Raw genomic sequence first — 16,872 nt, 5'->3', positions numbered from 1 at the left:
GGCGCTTCTTCTCCTCAGCGTTTCCCTCGCCATTTTCTCGAAGGCAGCGCGTGAGTTTGGTCGTGTTTTTAATACTGTCTTCTGTTGGGAGTTGGCGGGAAATAATAATAAAGGATTATCATCATTGATTTTTAAATTATTATTCTTATTATTATTAGAAAACCTGAGTGAAGTTTGTAATATATTACGTTTTGTCGAATTTTTTAATAATCTGTTGGGGAAGGGGAATAAATGAGGATTATCCTTCATTTTTAAATTGTTAGCATTATTATAATGGTTCTTATTGTAAAAAGGTGAGGGAAGTTTGTAGTATATTATGTTTTATCGCTTTTTAAATTTTCTGTCGGTGGCTGGGAAAGAGTAATACATTATTATAATCATTAATTTTTAAATTATTATTATAAAAAGGTGAGGGAAGTTTGTAATATATGACGTTTTGTCTTTTTTAAATTTTCTGTTGGTGGCTGGGAAAGAGTAATACATTATTATCATTAATTTTATTATTGTTGTTATTATAAAAGTGAGGGAATTTTGTAGTATATTACGTTTTATCATTTTTTAAAAAATATTCTCTTGGTGGCTGGGAAAGAGTAATTCATTATTATTATCATTAAATGTTAAATTATTATTATTATTATAAATTACACCCACGCAAGTGGGACATGGCCTCTTCCCCCCTAAGCATTAACACTATATTATTTTTATTTATTTGAATTGGGGGGAGAAGCAACTCCAGAGTAACTGGCTGTGATAATAATCATAATTTATTCTTTATATAAAATAAGATCTCCCTTGCTTTCCCCCTCAGGCCGCCTTTAATGTCTTGGAAACTGTACCTGAACAGTGTTCAGATAAAGCACTGCTGGTTTTGTAACCAGCTAATTCCTCAAGATCCCAATTCTTTCAATTATTACTATTTTTATTATTATTAATTGAACCCTTGTGGTTCCTTCACAGATTCCTGCCTTGAAGCGGGTTGGACTGGATGACCCTTGGGGTCCCTTCCAGCTAGATGCACCATTATATGATTCTTGGGGAAGTGCTTTAGAAAGAAGAAACAAGAATAAACAAGAAAAAATAAAGAAGAAAAACACATTTCTTCCAGTTAGTCGTATGATGTCTCCTTTCCCACTTGATTCTTTCTTCCACTGCAATCTGTGCTGGACATATTATATGTTTGCTTTGACGTGGACCCCTCTTTCCCTTCTTGTGAAAATAATGGACATTATTGATATTTCTTAGGTCTGCTCTGCTGAATTCCTGTTCTGAAAAGGAGGAGGAGGAAACTTCGCGTGATGAAGGGAGAAGAGGAGATGGAGGAAAAGTCATGAAGGTAAAAGGGAAAAAATAGAAAGACATATTAACATATAACATATAGGAACATTTTTAAACAACCCCACTCCTGATATACCACACCCAACCAAGTGGGGCTTGGCCTCACCCCCCTAACCACCACAGTACAGTACAGTAAAAATACAGTAAAATAATTTTATTTATTTGATTGGGGTAGGCTAGCACCTCCTGGCTTCACCCATGTTGGTGAGGTTTGTCTCCTTTTTCCTGTTCTTGTTAGGCTATTGAAAGGTGACAAAGCAATGTGTTGGAAACTTAATTTCTTCAGATGAACCATTGCTTTAACCAGGTAATTACTCAAGGCACCGATTCTTTCACCTATCGATTTATCCACATAATCCAAGCGGAGATTAATTAGCATCCCAAAGTGGTACACTTGCACGTTAAATCTTAAGATAAATGCTTTGGAAGAGGCATAAATTAAAAAAGATAATTAATTTGCAAGCAAGCCCAGTGAATTAGAGAGGCAGTGAGCTGGCTGATTTGTCTAATGGAGCATCCCTAAACCCAGTTTGGGTCTAGAAGACCCAGTTTGCCCTCTCGCCCCAGCCTTCATGGCAACCCACCATTGCTTTCTGTTTGATTTTTTGAGCAGATACTCTGAATTGAACACCAGAAGAAGAAATGGGGACCAGCCCCTGCTGTAGTGGCCAGCACTAGAAGCCATTTGAGTAATTCAGATCAATAAAGTAGGAATATTTAATATTTACAAACCAGCAACTTCACACCAGTTTTGGACACTTGCATCAGCTTGCAATGTCAAGAGAGGTGCTCTCAAGAAAAGCACTTTATACACTCATGAGCATTCCCTTAGAGCAGGCTCATTGTTGTTTCATTGTGAAGCTTTGTGAAGCTTCAGGCCTCCTCCTGACTGTTGAAATGCTCCTGGGGAGACTGTAAGCAGCACCTCCTCCGCTCCCGGTCAGCAAAAGGGGATGGCAAGGTGTGCTTCATGGTGCAACTTGCAACTGCCATTTAAAGTGCCTTAAAAGTGCCATTTCATAGGACAAGACTGACAGCACAACCAAGGTTGGTGGTTCTCCTGCATATTCCTGCCTTGCAGTGGGTTGGACTGGATGACCCTTGAGGTCCCTTCCAGATGTAGACATATACACCATCATAGGATTCTTTTGGAATGTGCTTCAGAAAGAAGAAACAGAAATAACATTCGTTTAAGTTAGTTATATGATGGCAAAGTTGCCTCAGTTCAGGCTGTGATACCTAACAGTTAAATGCTACCACCTTTTGGTACTGTGAGCACCAAGGTTGCAGGGGGATCTCCATAAGGGATGCCTGCATATTTCTAAGAGCTGCAAAGTGCCACACAAAGAAGAAACAGGAAAACGTACCTCCCGGTTAGTTGTATGATGGCGAACAACTTCCCCTTCCCAGCCTGCTACTTTATTGTGCTTGTTTTATACTCCTAGTCTTTCAGTTCATCTGAAAGAAATCAGGCCCACAGGTTTGCTGTGTTCTTTAATGTCAGATTTTGTGGATTTATTATCACCCATATGTTTCGTGCATAAGCCTACTTAGGCATGGAAAACGAAAGGGTGGGGGAAAACGAGGATTCCTGAAATGAGTGGGATTCTCTGCACACACTTCAGGGCAGAAGGGGGAGATAGAAGGAACACTCTACCTTCTCCCCCCTAATCTGTCTTCCCTACCTAATCATGGTGGACAAGGTCCCACCTTCAGCGCCTGCCCGGAAGAGGAGCAGCACCCATACAGAGAACGGTAAGAGCCAAATTGTCCAGGGATCTTCTGGGTATGAAGGGGTGAGGGTTTTCTTCACCAAAACCAGTGTGCAGTGCATACACAACTGTAGAAACGAGACAGAATAAACAGGCTTCCAAAAAGGTATAGTCTTTATACCCTAAATTCCCTAATTCCTCTAACCCCTGGGTCACAAAGTCAGTTTTGTTTTGGGACTGCCCTGCAATGCACACCTGAGGCCGCAGGTGCAGAAAAATCTCTTTATGAGATGTTTTCCCTAATGAAAATGCTACTTCTAGCCAGGTGTACAACAACCTGGACAATTTGGGGTTGGATTAAAGAAGGCCACGGAAAGTCTAGTTTTTAACTAGTGATCAAAGGTCAGAAAGCAGGTGGCGCCGTGGGTTAAACCACAGAGCTTAGGTCTTGCCGATCAGAAGGTTGGCGGTTCGGATGCGCTGGGGTGAGCTCCCTTTGCAGGCTCCCTGCTCCTGCCAACCTAGCAACTTGAAAGCAGATCAAAGTGCAAGGAGATAAATGGGTAGCGCTCCGGCAGGAAGGTCAACGGCGTTTCTGTGCGCTGCTCTGGTTCGCCAGAAGCGGCTTAGTCATGCTGGCCCCATGAGCCGGAAGCTGTGTGCCGGCTATTAAAGTGAGATGTGCACTGCAACCCCAGAGTCGGCCACGACTGGACCTAATGGTCAGGAGTTCCTTTACCTTTACCTTTTACAAAGGTCAGAAGTTGTAAGTCTGCTGTTGTAAGTGTAGCGGTTGGGGGTTGGGTCATTATTAGGGTCGGTTAGGGAGAGGCTTGGGGTTAGACTTAGGGGTCAGGGTCAGGGCCTCCTCTTGACTGTTGAAATGCTCCCGGGGAGGATGTAAGCAGGACTTCCTCTGTTTCCAGTCAAGAATAGTGATGGCCATGTTGGCTTCATGGCTGCACTTGCAGCTGCAGGAGAGGTGTGCCACTTAAGAGAACAACATTTGCTGCACAACCAAGGTTGCGGGATGGTTCCCCATAAGGGACTTCTGCACGTTCCTGCGATGCAGCAGGTTGGACTGGATGACCCTTGGGGTCCTTTCCAGATATATATGCAGCATCATAGGATTCTTTGGAATGTGCTTCAGAAAGAAGAAACAGAAATAGCATTCCTCTAAGTTGTGGGACGCAGGTGGCACTGTGGGTTAAACCATAGAGCCTAAGACTTGCCGAACAGAAGGTCAGCGGTTCGAATCCCCGCCATGGGGTGAGCTCCCGTTGCTGGCTCCCTGCTCCTGCCAACCTAGCAGTTTGATAGCACGTCAAAGTGCAAGTAGATAAATGCTCTGGCAGGAAGGTTAACGGCGGTTCCGTGCGCTGCTCTGGTTCCCCGGAAGCTGTACACTGGCTCCCTCGGCCAGTAAAGCGAGATGAGCGCTGCAACCCCAGAGTCGGTCACGACTGGACCTAATGGTCAGGGGTCCTTTTACCTTTACGACGGCAAAGTTTCCTCACTTTAGGCTGTGACACCTAACAGTTAAATGCTACCACCTTTTGGTACTGTGAACACCAAGGTTGCAGGGGGATCTCCATAAGGGACGCCTGCATATTCCTAAGAGCTGGAAAGTGCCACACAAAGAAGAAACAGAAAAACATACCTCCTGGTTAGTTGTATTATGGCCAACCACTTCCCAACAGGCTTCCCAAAAAGTATAGTCCTTATACCCTAACTTCGCTAATTCCCCTAACCCCAGGTTCAGGAAGACAGTTTTGTTTTGGGACTGCAATGCACACCTGAGGCCGCAGGTGCAGAAAAATCTCTTTATGAGATGTTTGGTACTTCTAGACAGGTGCACAACAACCTAGACAATTTGGGGTTGGAGTAAAGAAGGCCACGGAATATCTAGTTTTTAACTAAGGGTCAAAGGTCAGAAAGAAGGGACGAGGGTGGCGCTGTGGGTTAAACCACAGAGCCTAGGACTTGCGGATCAGAAGGTCAGCGGTTTGTTGCTCAGTCCCTACTCCTGCCAACTTGCAGTTCGAAAGCACTTCAAAGTGCAAGAAGAAAAATAGGTACTGCTCCAGCAGGAAGGTAAACGGCGTTTCTGTGCGCTGCTCTGGTTCGCCAGAAGCGGCTTAGTCATGCTGGCCACATGACTAAGCCATAAAGCGAGATAAGGGTTGCAATCCCAGAGTCGGCCACGGCTGGACCTAATGGTCAGGGGTCCCTTTACCTTTTACAAAGGTCAGAAGTTGTAAGTCTGCTGTTGTAAGTCTAGCGTCATTGTTAGGGATGGGTTTAGGGAGAGGCTTGGGGTTAGGCTTAGGGGTCAGGGTCAGGGCCTCCCCCTGACTGTTGAAATGCTCCCAGGGAGGATGTAAGCAGCACTTCCTCTGTTTCCAGTCAAGAATAGTGATGGCCATGTTGGCTTCATGGTGGACCTTGCAGCTGCAGGAGAGGTGTGCCATTTAAGAGAGCATCATTTGCTGCACAACCAAGGTTGCAGGGTTGTTCCCCGTAAGGGACTCCTGCGATGCAATGGGTTGGACTGGATGACCCTTGGGGTCCCTTCCAGAGGTTTATATACCATCATCATTCTTTGGAAAGGGCTTCAGAAAGAAGAAAGAGAAATAGCGTTCCTTAAAGTTAGTTGTATGATGGGAAAGTCGCCTCGCGTCCTGTGAGCTCCCTTATTATTCCTTCACATTAATTTGAGCTTGGTGGATCCTGTGCATGTTTTTACACAGACCCCTCTTTCAGTTCTTGAAAAAATCTGCCCCCCTGTTACTTCTCAGGTCTCTATGGGCCATGCTGAATTCCTGCTCCCAAAAAGTGGAAGGAGAAGGAAGGGGGCAGTTTTGCGTGACAAAGGGAGGGAGAAGAGTGGCGAGAGGGGGAAAGGGGATCTTTTGAGACGAGATCCAAACACCTCCTTTAACCAAACACCTGATTCGCCTAGCAGCGCGGCAGTGAAAGGAAAGAGAAGAAAAAGAGGCAAGGCAGCAGTGGAAAAAGATGGGTTGCCTGTATGGGCTCTGCTTTATTCCTTAATGTCGAATGCTACATCTGCCTAAGTCCACTTCCATCCACCGGAAAAGCTTCTTAGCCGCAAGGAGCCAAGGGAACGGTGGGAAATACCTAGCTATCTCTCTAAATCGGTAAGACCGCACAGTTCCTACACTTCCACAAGGCCTAGTCCTTTCCAGAGGTGCAGCCTGCCTTCTCTAAAGGTGGATTTCAGCTCAAACAGCTGGTTGAAAAGTCTCTTTTCCTATCCTCACACCCATAACCCTGGTAGCCTCCCGGAGAACAGTCTCTATCCCTCGATGGTCAGGGAGATTGTATTTTCCCACGTCTCTCCAGATAGTGAAACCCTAGCATTTACTAATCTCTTAATGCAGTTTTGGGGGGTGTTTGTGTGTGTCAGCCCTTAAAAATCAACTGCAAAGATTTAAGCCTGTCCCCCGCTATGCGCCTAGGCTGGTAGCCCCAATGGCACAAGACTTAAGTGGGCTGAGCTCCTGCAACAGGGGCCAAAACCCAAAGCCAGTTGAATCATTTACATTGACAAATACTGGCACGTATATATGCATTTTGGAAATTTGGAGCAGTTTGTAACGTTAAGAGAGGTGTTTTAAAGAAAAAACACTTTATACACCCATGAGCATTCCCTTAGAGCAGGCTCATGGTGGTTTCCTTTTTCTGGAGGTATAAATGTTCTTAGCAGATGTACAATCACCCCAAAGGCTTCAGGCCTCCTCCTGACTGTTGAAATGCTCCTGGGGAGACTGTAAGCAGCACCTCCTCCGCTCCCAGTCAGCAAAAGGGGATGGCAAGGTGTGCTTCATGGCGCAACTTGCAGCTGCAGTTTAAGTTCCCTTAAAAGTGCCCTTTCATAGGGTAACACTGACAGCACAACTAAAGTTGGTGGTGGTTCTCCTGCATATTCCTGCCTTGCAGTGGGCTGTGCTGGATGACCTTTGGGGTCCCTTCCAGATATAGATATAAATGCAGCATCATAGGATTCTTTGGAATGTGGTTCAGACCGAAGAAACGCTCCTTTAAGTTACGGGATATAGGTGGCCCTGTTGGTTAAACCACAGAGCCTAGGACTTGGCGATCAGACGGTTGGCAGTTCGAATCCCCGCAACGGAGTGAGCTCCCTTTGCAGGGTCCCTGCTCCTGCCAACCTAGCAGTTCGAATGCACATTAAAGTGCAAGTAGATAAATGGGCACCGCTCCGGCGGGCTGTTAAACGGCATTACTGTGCGCTGTTCTGGTTCGGCACAAGCGGCTTAGTCATGTGTACGCCGGCTCTGTCCGTAACTGGACCTAATGGTCGGGTCCCTTTACCTTAATGCTCCCAGGGAGGATGTAAGCAGCACATCCTCTGTTTCCAGTCAAGAATAGTGGATGGCCATGTTGGCTTCCTGGCTGAACTTGCAGCTGCAGGAGAGGTGGGGATCCCTGAAGTAGCCTTCAAAGTGCCATTTAAGAGGGCAACTTTTGCTGCACAACCAAGGTGTTAGGATTTATCCCCATAAGGGACTCCTGCATGTTCCTGCGATACAGCGGGTTGTACTGGATGACCCTTGGGGTCCCTTCAAGAGGTTTACATACCATCGTTGTTCTTTGGAAAGGGCTTCAGAAAGAAGAAAGAGAAATAGCGTTCCTTAAAGTTACTTGTATGATGGGAAAGTTGCCTCACTTCCTGTGAGCTCCCTTATTCTTCCTTGTACCTTAATTGGAGCTTGCAGATCCTGTGCCTGTCCCCCCCCCCCCCCCCGTTATTTCTCAGGTCTCTATGGGGCGTGCTGAATTCCTGCTCCCTAAAAGGGGGAGAAGGAAGGGGGAAGTTTCACCATACAGAGGGAGTTGCTGCCTTGTGGGGTGAGAGGTGGAAAGAGGATCTTTTGAGACAAGTCCCAAACAGCTTGTTTAACCAAACACCTGATTCACCCAGCAGCTTGGCAGCGAAAGGAAAGAGAAGAAAAAGAGGCAAGGCAGCAGTGGAAAAAGATGGGTTGCCTGTATGGGCTCTGCTTTATTCCTTAATGTCGAATGCTACATCTGCCTAAGTCCACTTCCATCCACTGGAAAAGCTTCTTAGCAGCAAGGAGGAAAGGGAACAGTGGGAAATACCTAGCTATCTCTCTAAATCGGTAAGACCGCAGAGTCCCTACACCTCCACAAGGCCTGGCCCTTTCCAGAGGTGCAGCCTGACTTCTCCAAAGGTGGATTTCAGCTCAAACAGCGGCTTGACAAGTCTTTTTTCCTATCCTCAAATCCTCCCAGAGAACAGTCTCTATTCCTCGATGGTCAGGGAGATTGTATTTTTTCACGGTCGCTCAAAAAAACGAAACCCTAGCATTTACTAGTCTCTTAATACAGTTTTGGGGTGTGTTTGTGTGTGCCAGCCCTTAAAAATCAATGGTGCAAAGATTTAAGCCTGTCCCCCGCTATGCATATAGGCTGGGAGCCCCAATGGCAGGAGACTAAGTGGGCTGAGCCCCTGCAACAGGGGCCAAAAATAAAAGCCAATTGAATCATTTACATTGATAAATACTGGCACGTATGTATACGTTTTGGAAATTTGCAGCAGTTTGTAATGTAAGAGAGGTGTTTTAAAGAAAAAACACTTTATACACTCATAAGTGTTCCCTTAGAGCAGGCTCATGGTTGTTTCCTTTTCTGGAGGTATAAATGTTCTTAGCAGATGTACAATCACCCCAAAGGCTTCAGGCCTCCTCCTGACTGTTGAAATGCTCCTGGGGAGACTGTAAGCAGCACCTCCTCCGCTCCCAGTCAGCAAAAGGGGATGGCAAGGTGTGCTTCATGGCGCAACTTGCAGCTGCAGTTTAAAGTGCTTTAAAAGTGCCCTTTCATAGGGCAACACTGACATCACAGTCAAGGTTGGTGGTGGTTCTCCTGCATATTCCTGCCTTGCCGTGGGCTGGGCTGGATGACCCTTGAGGTCCCTTCCAGATATTAGATATAAATGCAGCATATAAATCTTTGCTGCACAACCAAGGTTGCAGGATTGTTCCCTGTAAGGGACTCCTGCGATGCAGCGGGTTGAGCTGGATGACCCTTGGGGTCCCTTCCAGAGGTTTATATACCATCATTATTCTTTGGAACGGGCTTCAGAAACAGAAATAGAATTCCTTAAAGTTACTTGTATGATGGGAAAGTAGCCTCACTTCCTGTGAGTTACCTTACTCCTTGCACGTTAATTTGAGCTTGGTGCCTATTTTTACACGGACCCCTCTTTGAGTTCTAGAAAAAATCTGCCCCCCCCCCCGTTATTTCTCAGGTCTCTATGGGCCGTGCTGAATTCGTGATCCCAAAAAGGGGGAGGAGAAGGAAGGGGGCAGTTTTGCGTGACAAAGGGAGGGAGAAGAGTGGCGAGAGGGGGAAAGGGGATCTTTTGAGACAAGATCTAAACAGCTCCTTTAACCAAACACCTGATTCGCCCAGCAGCGTGGCAGCGAAAGGAAAGAGGAGAAAAAGAGGCAAGGCAGCAGTGGAAAAAGATGGGTTGCCTGTATGGGCTCTGCTTTATTCCTTAATGTCGAATGCTACATCTGCCTAAGTCCACTTCCATCCACCGGAAAAGCTTCTTAGCCGCAAGGAGCAAAGGGAACGGTGGGAAATACCTAGCTATCTCTCTAAATCGGTAAGACCGCACAGTTCCTACACTTCCACAAGGCCTGGCCCTTTCCAGAGGTGCAGCCTGACTTCTCCAAAGGTGGATTTCAGCTCAAACAGCTGCTTGACTAGTTTCTTTTCCTATCCTCACACCCGTAACCCTGGCAGCCTCCCAGAGAACAGTCTATTCCTCGATGGTCCGGGAGATTGCATTTTCCCACGTCTCCAGATATTGAAACCCTAGCATTTACTAATCTCTTAATGCAGTTTTGGGGTGTGTTTGTGTGTGTCAGCCCTTAAAAATCAACTGTGCAAAGATTTAAGACTTTCACCTGCTATGCATATAGGCTGGGAGCCCCAATGGCAGGAGACTAAGTGGGCTGAGCCCCTGCAACAGGGGCCGAAACCAAAAGCCAGTTGAATCATTACATTGACAAATACTGGCACATATGTATGCGTTTTGGAAATTTGCAGCAGTTTGTAGTGCTAAGAGAGGTGTTTTAAAGAAAAAACACTTTATACACTTATGAGCGTTCCCTTAGAGTAGGCTCATGGTTGTTTCCTTTTCTGGAGGTATAAATGTTCTTAGCAGATGTACAATCCCCCCGAAGGCTTCAGGCCTCCTGACTGTTGAAATGCTCCTGGGGAGACTGTAAGCAGCACCTCCTCCGCTCCCAGTCAGCAAAAGGGGATGGCAAGGTGTGCTTCATGGCGCAACTTGCAGCTGCAGTTTAAAGTGCCTTAAAAGTGCCATTTTATAGGGTAACAGTGACATCACAACCAAGGTTGGTGGTTCTCCTGCATATTTCTGCCTTGCAGTGGGCTGGGCTGGATGATCCTTGAGGTCCCTTCCAGATGTAGACATATACACCATCATAGGATTCTTTTGGAATGTGCTTCAGAAAGAAGAAACATTCCTTTAAGTTATGGGACGCGGGTCGAGCTGTGGGTTAAACCACAGAGCCTAGGACTTGCCGATCAGAAGGTCGGCGGTTCGAATCCCCGCCACGGGGTGAGTTCCCATTATAGGGTTTCTGCTCCTGCCAACATAGCAGTTTGAAAGCACGTCAGAGTGCAAGTAGATTAATAGGTACCGCTCTGGCAGGAAGGTAAACGGCGTTTCTGCGCTGCTCTGGTTTCCCAGAAGCGGCTTAGTCCTTCTGGCCACATGACCCGGATGTTGTATGCCGGCTCCCTCAGCCAATAAAGCGAGATGAGCGTCGTAACCCCAGAGTCGTCCATGACTGGACCTAACGGTCAGGGGTCCCTTTACCTTTTACAAAGGTCAGAAGTTGTAAGTCTGCTGTTGTAAGTCTAGGGGTTTGGGTCATTGTTAGGGTTTGGGTTAGGGAGAGGTTTGGGGTTAGGCTTAGGTGTCAGGGTCAGGGCCTTCCTCTGACTGTTGAAATGCTCCCAGGGAGGATGTAAGCAGGACTTCCTCTGTTTCCAGTCAAGAATAGTGATGGCCATGTTGGCTTCATGGCTGCACTTGCAGCTGCAGGAGAGGTGTGCCACTTAAGAGAACAACATTTGCTGCACAACCAAGGTTGCGGGATTGTTCCCCATAAGGGACTTCTGCATGTTCCTGCGATGCAATGGGTTGGACTGGATGACCCTTGGGGTCCCTTCCAGAAGTTTATATACCATCATTATTCTTTGGAAAGGGCTTCAGAAAGACGAAAGAGAAATAGCGGTCCTTAAAGTTAGTTGTATGATGGGAAAGTCGCCTCACTTCCTGTGAGCTCCCTTATTATTCTTTGCACATTGATTTGAGCTTGGCAGATCCTGTGCCTGATTTTACACGGACCCCTCTTTCAGTTCTTGTGGAAAAAATCTGCCCCCCTGTTATTTCTCAGGTCTCTATAGGACGTGCTGAATTCCTGCTCTCAAAAAGGGGGAGGAGAAGGAAGGGGGAAGTTTTGCCTGACGGAGGGAGAAGAGGGAATCTTTTGAGACGAGATGCCAGTGCCCCAAAGATGCCAGTGCCAGGGCCCTCCTGCTGCTGCCTTGTGGGGCGAGAGGGGGAAAGGGCATCTTTTGAGACAAGTCCCAAACAGCTTGTTTAACCAAACACCTGATTCGCCCAGCAGCGCGGCAGTGAAAGGAAAGAGAAGAAAAAGAGGCAGGGCAGCAGTGGAAAAAGATGGGTTGCCTGTATGGGCTCTGCTTTATTCCTTAATGTCGAATACTACATCTGCCTAAGTCCACTTCCATCCACTGGAAAAGCTTCTTAGCCGCAAGGAGCCAAGGGAACGGTGGGAAATACCTAGCTATCTCTCTAAATCGGTAAGACTGCACAGTCTCTACACTTCCACAAGGCCTGGTCCTTTCCAGAGGTGCAGCCTGCCTTCTCCAAAGGTGGATTTCAGCTCAAACAGCTGGTTGAAAAGTCTCTTTTCCTATCCTCACACCCGTAACCCTGGCAACCTCCCAGAGAACAGTCTCTATTCTTCGATGGTCAGGGAGATTGTATTTTCTCAGGTCTCTCCAGGTAGTGAAACCCTAGCATTTACTAATCTCTTAATGCAGTTTTGGGGGGTGTTTGTGTGTGTCAGCCCTTAAAAATCAACTGCAAAGATTTAAGCCTGTCCCCCGCTATGCGCCTAGGCTGGTAGCCCCAATGGCACAAGATAAGTGGGCTGAGCTCCTGCAACAGGGGCCAAAACCCAAAGCCAGTTGAATCATTTACATTGACAAATACTGGCACGTATATATGCATTTTGGAAATTTGGAGCAGTTTGTAACGTTAAGAGAGGTGTTTTAAAGAAAAAACACTTTGTACACTCATGAGCATTCCCTTAGAGCAGGCTCATGGTGGTTTCCTTTTTCTGGAGGTATAAATGTTCTTAGCTTATGTACAATCACCCCAAAGGCTTCAGGCCTCCTCCTGACTGTTGAAATGCTCCTGGGGAGACTGTAAGCAGCACCTCCTCCTCTCCCAGTCAGGGGATGGCAAGGTGTACTTCATGGCGCAACTTGCAGCTGCAGTTTAAGTTCCCTTAAAAGTGCCATTTCATAGGGCAAGACTGACAGCACAACCAAGGTTGGTGGTTCTCCTGCATTTTCCTACCTTGTAGTGGGCTGGGCTGGATGACCTTTGGGTGGAATCTGCTTCAGAAAGAAGAAACGGAAGTTTGTGGAATAAACCATGCAGTAAAAACGATGTGTGCCTCTTTTATACTCCTACTCTTTCAGTTCATCTGAAAGAAATCAGGCCCACTGATAAATTCTCTGTGCTTCGTTCCTTAATGTCAGATTTTGTGGATTTATTATCACCCATATGTTTCGGGCACAAGTCTACTTATGCACAGTAAACGAAAGGGTGGGGGAAAATGAGGATTCCTGAACTGAGTGGGCTTCCCTGCGCACACTTCTGGGCAGAAGGGGGAGATGGAGAGAACGCTCTGCCTTCTCCGCCCTAATCTGTCTTCCCTCCCTAATCATGACAGACAAGCCCTTCATCCCACCTTCAGCACCTGCCCGGAAGAGGAGGAGCACCCATACAGAGAACGGTAGGAGCCAAATTGTCTTGGGATCCCTTGGGTTTGAGGGGGTGAGCGTTGGGATGGGACCCCTGTCTCCTAAAGCAGTGCACTTGCACCAGGATCAGTCTGCCGTTTCCTTCACCAACACCACTGTCAGAATAAACAGGCTTCCAAAAAATTAGTCTTTATCCCCTAACCCTAATTCCCCTAAGCCCTGGGTCAGGAATACAGTTTTGTTTTGGGATGCCCTGCAATGCACACCTGCCCATGTTCTAAGGCTGCAGCTGGGGGAAAATCTCTTTATGGGATGTTTTCTCTAATGAAAATGCTACTTCTAGCCAGATGCACAACAAGCTAGACAATTTGGAGTTGGAGTAAAGAAGGACACGGAAAGTAGTTTTTAACTAGGGGTCAAAGGTCAGAAAATAGGGACGCGGGTGGCGCTGTGGGTTAAACCACGGAGCCTAGGACTTGCCGATCGGAAGGTTGGTGGTTCAAATCCCCGCAACGGGGTGAGCTCTCGTTGCTCAGTCCCTGCTCCTGCCCACCTAGCATTTTGAAAGTTTCTGTGTGCTGCTCTGGTTTGCCAGAAGCCCCTTACATGACCCGGAAGCTGTATGCTGGCTCCTTCTGTTAACAAAGTGAGGTGCGCCATGCAATCCCAGAGTCGGTACACGACTGGACCTAATGGTCAGGGGTCCCTTTACTTTTGACAAAGGTCAGAAGTTGTAAGTCTGCTGTTGTAAGTCTAGCGTCATTGTTAGGGATGGGTTTAGGGAGAGGCTTGGGGTTAGGCTTAGGGGTCAGGGTCGGGGACTCCCCCTGACTGTTGAAATGCTCCCAGGGAGGATGTAAGCAGCCCTTCTTCTGTTTCCAGTCTAGAATAGTGGATGGCCATGTTTGCTTCATGGCTGAACTTGCAGCTGCAGGAGAGATGTGCCATTTAAGAGAGCAACATTTGCTGCACATCCAAGGTTGCAGGATTGTTCCCCGTAAGGGACTCCTGCATGTTCCTGCATTGCAGCGGGTTGGACTGGATGACCCTTGGGGTCCCTTCCAGAGGTTTATATACCATCATTCTTTGGAAAGGGCTTCAGAAAGAAGAAAGAAATAGTGTTAAATGTTCTTAGCAGGGATTCCCCTGAAAGCTTCAGGCCGCTTCCTGACTGTTGAAATGCTCCTGGGGAGACTGTAAGCAGCACCTCCTCCGCTCCCAGTCAGGAAAGGATGGCAAGGTGTGCTTCATGGCGCAACTTGCAGCTGCAGTTTAAGTTCCCTTAAAAGTGCCATTTCATAGGGAAACACTGACAGCACAACCAAAGTTGGTGGTTCTCCTGTATATTCCTGCCTTGCAGTGGGTTGGACTGGATGACCCTTGAGGTCTCTTCCAGATATAGATATATATGTAGCATCATATGATTCTTTGGAATGTGCTTCAGAAAGAAGAAACGGGAAAACATACCTTCCAGTTAGTTGTATGATGGCCAACTACTTCCCCTTCCCTGGTAGCTAATTAATTGTGCCTGTTTTATACTCTTACACTTTCAGTACATCTGAAAGAAATCAGGCCCACTGATATTTCTCTGTATGGGCTGTGCTTTGTTCCTTAGTGTCATCGGGCCCAAGCCTACTTAGGCATGGAAAAGGAAAGGGTGGGGAAAAACGGTTTCTGAAGTGAGTGGGCTTCTCTGCGCACATTTCTGGGCAGAAGGGGGAGATGGAGAGAATGCTCTGCCTTCTCCCCCCTAATCTGTCTTCCCTGCCTAATCATGACAATGTCTTCATCCCACCTTAAGCGTCTGCCCGGATGAGGAGGAGCACCCATACTGAGAACGGTAGGAGCGAAATTGTCTTGGGATCTTCTGGGTTTGAGAAGGTGAGCGTTTGGACAGGACCCCTGTCTCCTAAAGCAGTGCACTTTCACCAGGATCGGTCTGTGGTTTTCTTCACCAACACAAGTGTGCAGTTTATACACAATTGTAGAAACTAGTCAGAATAAACAGGCTTCCAAAAAGGTATAGTCTTTATACCCTAAATTCCCTAATTCCCCTAACCCCTGGGTCACGAAGTCAGTTTTGTTTTGGGACTGCCCTGCAATGCACACCTGAGAAAATGCTATTTCTAGCCAGATGCACAACAACCTGGACAATTTGGGGTTGGAGTAATAAAGGCCATGGAAAGTCTATAGTGTTTAACTAGGGTTCAATGGTCAGAAAGAAGGGACGTAGGTGGCAGTTTGGGTTAAACCGTGCTGCTCTGGTTTGCCAGAAGAGGCTTAGTCGTTCTGGCCACATGACCCGGAAGCTGTACGTTGGCTTCTTCGGCCATAAAGTGAGATGCGCACCGCAACCCCAGAGTCGGGCACGACTGGACCTAATGGTCAGGGTTTCCTTTACTTTTACCTTTTGACAAAGGTCAGAAGTTGTAAGTCTGCTGTTGTAAGTCTAGTGGTTGGGGTTAGGGAGAGGCTTGGGGTTATGCTTAGGTGTCAGGATCAGGGCCTCCCCCTGACTGTTGAAATGCTCCCGGGGAGGATGTAAGCAGCACTTCCTCTGCTTCCAGTCCAGAATAGTGGATGGCCATGTTTGCTTCATGGCTGAACTTGCAGCTGCAGGAGAGGTGTGCCATATAAGAGGGCAACATTTGCTGCACAAGTAAGGTTGCAGGATTGTTCCCCGTAAGGGACTCCTGAATGTTCCTGCATTGCAGCGGGTTGGACTGGATGACCCTTGGGGTCCCTTCAAGAGGGTTATATACCATCATCATTCTTTGGAAAGGGCTTCAGAAAGAAGAAAGAGAAATAGTGTTAAATGTTCTTAGAACATGTACAATGTCCCCCGAAGGCTTCAGGCCTCCTCCTGACTGTTGAAATGCTCCTGGGGAGACTGTAAGCAGCACCTCCTCTGCTCCCAGTCAGCAAAAGGGGATGGCAAGGTGTGCTTCATGGCGCAACTTGCAGCTGCAGTTTAAAGTGCCTTAAAAGTGCTATTTCATAGGGCAACATTGACATCAGAACCAAGGTTGGTGGTTCTCCTGCATATTCCTGCCTTGCAGTGGGCTGGGCTGGATGACCCTTGAGGTCCCTTAGAGGTATAGATATGAATACAGCATCATAGGATTCTTTGGAATGTGCTTCAGAAAGAAAAATATCATTCGTTTAAATTAGTTGTATGATGGCAAAGTTTCCTCACTTTAGTCTGTGACACCTAACAGTTAAATGCTACCACATTTTGGTACTGTGAACAGCAAGGTTGCAGGGGGATCTCCATACGGGAAGCCAGCATATTTCTAAGAGCTAGAAAGTGCCACACAAAGAAGAAACAGGAAATCATACATCCCGGTTAGTTGTATAATGGCGAACAACTTCCCCTTCCCCGCTTGCTACTTTATTGTGCCTGTTTTATATTCCTAGTCTTTCAGTTCATCTGAAAGAAATCGGGCGTACTGATATTTTCATGTATGGGCTTTGCTTAGTTCCATAATGTCAGATTTTGTGGATTTATTATCACCCATATGTTTCATGCATAAGCCTACTTGGGCATAGAAAGGGAATGGGTGGGGGAAACGAGAATTCCTGAAGTGAGTGGGCTTCCCTGCGCACACTTCTGGGCAGAAGGGGGAGATGGAGAGAACGCTCTGCCTTCTCCGCCCTAATCTGTCTTCCCTCCCTAATCATGACAGACAAGGCC

The 16,872-nt window shown here is 46.9% G+C and overlaps 1 long non-coding RNA gene across 2 annotated transcripts; it reads left to right on the top strand.

Annotated features, from left to right (window-relative positions):
- On the top strand, positions 1-10,559 carry LOC128406609 (uncharacterized). 2 transcript variants are annotated; one of them, XR_008328540.1, is made up of 3 exons: positions 1-50; positions 1,243-1,333; positions 9,498-10,558. It is a non-coding gene; the product is annotated as an uncharacterized LOC128406609 (long non-coding RNA). The 2 variants fall into 2 exon arrangements; XR_008328539.1 differs by lacking the exon at positions 1-50 and adding an exon at positions 99-293 and having other exon boundaries at positions 9,498-10,559.
- Positions 10,560-16,872: the final 6,313 nt, after the last annotated feature.

Source organism: Podarcis raffonei, chromosome Z (genome assembly GCF_027172205.1).
Source record: "Podarcis raffonei isolate rPodRaf1 chromosome Z, rPodRaf1.pri, whole genome shotgun sequence".
NCBI classification, from domain to species: Eukaryota; Metazoa; Chordata; class Lepidosauria; order Squamata; family Lacertidae; genus Podarcis; species Podarcis raffonei.
The sequence above is the reverse complement of the archived record's forward strand: the minus strand, read 5'-3'. Positions and strand labels throughout refer to the sequence as shown.